Source organism: Pseudopipra pipra, unplaced genomic scaffold, assembly GCF_036250125.1.
Source record: "Pseudopipra pipra isolate bDixPip1 unplaced genomic scaffold, bDixPip1.hap1 HAP1_SCAFFOLD_118, whole genome shotgun sequence".
NCBI classification, from domain to species: domain Eukaryota; kingdom Metazoa; phylum Chordata; class Aves; order Passeriformes; family Pipridae; genus Pseudopipra; species Pseudopipra pipra.
The window spans coordinates 60,341-63,270 of record NW_026990597.1 but is presented as its reverse complement, the minus strand read 5'-3'; positions in this window follow the sequence as shown (position 1 = coordinate 63,270).

Here is a 2,930-nt window from a genome sequence, read left to right as displayed (position 1 = left end):
CGGCCCAGCCCCGCGCGGGGAGCGGGAACGGAGCGGGAACGGGAACGGCCCCGCGGAGCCCGGACCAGGACCGGCACCGATCCCGACCCGCTCCCGGTCCTGGGCCCGATCCAATTTCGGTCCCGGTCCTACTCCTGCTCCCACTCCCGCCCCCGATCCGATCCAATTCCTATCCCGATCCAATTTTGGTCCTGATCCGATCACATTCCCGATCCAAGTCTGATCTCGGTCCCGGTCCCGATCCAGTTCCTGTTCTGGTCCTGATCCCGATCAAATTCCAGTCCCGGTCCCTGGTCCTGGTCCTGCTCCCGGTCCCGACCACCTGGTCCTGCTCCCGGTCCCGACCCGATCCCGGTCCGATCCCGGTCCTGATCCCAGGCCCGGTCCTGGTCCCGATCCAATCCCGGTCCTGATCCCGGTCATGGTCCGATCCTGCTCCTGTCGCCATCCAATCGCGGGCCCGGTCCCGACCCGATCCGATCCTGCTCCCAATCCCGGTCCCGCTCCCGGTGCCCGTCGGGGCTCCACTTTGAGGGTGCCCCCGGAGACCCTCCCCCCCCGGGCCCGGATCCCCCCTCCCCCCGCAGTTACCCCCCCCCCCATCGAGGTAAACCCCTCCCCCCTCCAGGTCACCCCTCCCCCAGATACACCCCAAGACCCTCCCCCCCCAAAATCCCCTCCCCAAATCCCCCCTTCCCGGTAACCCCGCCCCCCCTCTCCAGGTGAATCCCAAGCTCCGCCCCTCCCCAGGTAACTTCGACACCCTCCAGGGCACCCCAAAACTCCCCTCCCAAATAAGCTCCGCCCCCGAGGTGAACCCCCACCCACCCCAGGTAACCCTGAGCCCCCCCCGAGAGACACCCCCAGACCCCCCCCCTTCAGGGACCCCCCCAGGGTAACCCCTAAAGCCCCCCAGAGGTGACCCCGCTTCTTCCCCCCCAAAACAAACCCCCCCCCCCCCCAGGACCCCCCAGGACCTCCCTCAAGGTCACCCCCAGACCCCTCAAGGGGAAACCCCCAACCCCCCCCCAAGAGATAACACCCAACCCCCCCCAACACCACCCCCCATCCTAATCCTCCCCAGACCACTCCCTCTTGGGACCACCCCCTAAATGCCCCCCAAGGTGACTCCCGACCCCCCCACAGCCCAAGAGAGGGGGGTGGGACCCCCAAAATCCTCCCCACCCCCAGGACCCCAACCCAGCATCTCCTGGATCCCCCGAGGGGGAGATGTCACCCCCACCCCCCTTCAGGGAGTTCCCCCAGGCCTGGGGGACCCCAAGGTGACAGTCAGGGGGTCCCCCCTCCCCCCAGTGCCCTCTGCAGCAGGCACTGGGGATACTGGGAGAGCACCGGGGATACTGGGAAGGCTGGGACCTGCCCTGGCCTCAGAGGTGGAGGGGTCCGAGGGGGTTTCTCCCCCCACACCCCCAACATCCCCTCGCTGGACCCACCAACCCCCCCAGAGCCTCCAGAATTTCTTCCCAGTTTGGCCCAGTTCACACTGGTCTGTTGGGTTCTTTCCCCCCCCCCCAAGCCCCCCAAGCCCCCCCGGACCCCTCTCAGGCCCCTCCTCTGCCCTCTTGAGGTCCCCCATGAGCTCCTGATCCCCCTGGTGTTCCCCGGCCCCCTCCAGACCCCCCACAACTGCTGCCCAGTTTGGCCCAGTTCCTACTGGGCCAGGAGGTCCTTCTTCCCCCAGTGCAGGGCCTTGTCCACCTCAACCCCCCCGAGATCCCCCCTGGATGATCCCCCCTGGATGATCCCTCTTGGATGATCCCTCCACCCTCTCACCATCCCCAGCTGGTCCCCGGTCACTGCAGGCCCTGCCCCGGCACCCCCAGACCCTCCATTGCTGCTCCCAGTTCGGCCCAGTTCATACTGGGACGGGGGAGTCCCAGTGCAGGACTTTTCCCACCCTTGAACCCCCCCGAGACCCCTTCCTGTTGACCCCCCAACCCTCTCCTCCGTGTCCCCCACCCGCTCCAGGTCCCTGGGGGACCCACCAGGCCCTGCAGCTCCTCTGCAGAGCTGCTCCCAGTTTGGCCCAGTTCATACTGGGCCAGGAGGTGGTTCCTGCTCTGGTTCAGGACCTTCCCCACCCTTGAACCCCCTCAGGTGGTTCCTCCAGGTTCAGGATGTTCCTCCTGGATCACCTTCAACTTGGTGCCCCCCAGGACCCCCAGACCCTCCAGAGCTGCTCCCAGTTTGGCCCAGCTCATACTGGTCCAAGGGATCCTTCTCCCCATAATCCAAGACTTTTCCCCACCCTTGAACCCCTAAAATCCCCCCTAAACCCCCCCCCCCCGGATCCCTCTGCCCCCCACCTGTGGGACCCCCACCTGTGGGACCTCCCCATGTCCTCCCCCCTTTCTCCCGCGGCCTCTCCCGTTCCCATTCCCGATTATTTTTATCCCCCCCCGGCATTCCCAGCCCGCCCCTCGCCGGGGCCCGATCCCGGTGCCACCGGACCCCTCGGGGGTCACCCCCGGGGGCCAATCCCGGGCGGTGCCGGGGCCGATCCCGGGCGGTTCCGGCCGATCCCGGCGGGATCCGGGATCGGGGGCCTTTGCCACATTCCGGCACATTTCCGGAGCCGTGGCTCATCCCTCCCCGCCCCCACCCCGCCCCAGGACGGGGGTGTGGGGAGGGCACCCAGGGGACACCCCCCCCACACCCCGGGGGGTCCCCGCGGTCTCGGAGGGTGCGGTGACCCCCCCCCCGAAGGGTCCGATCCCGCGGGGATCCGCAGGGATCCGATCCAGCCGCGCCAACCCCTGGCACGACCCCCAGATGTGGCGGCACCGCTGGAAGGGCCGCGCCGGGCTCGGCACCGCGCGTGGGACCCCCCCCGGGGCGTGGGGTGGGGGCGAGGCACCCCCCAAAATCGGCCGGAGCGGGGGTGGGGGGGGGGGGGTGGCGGGGGGGGG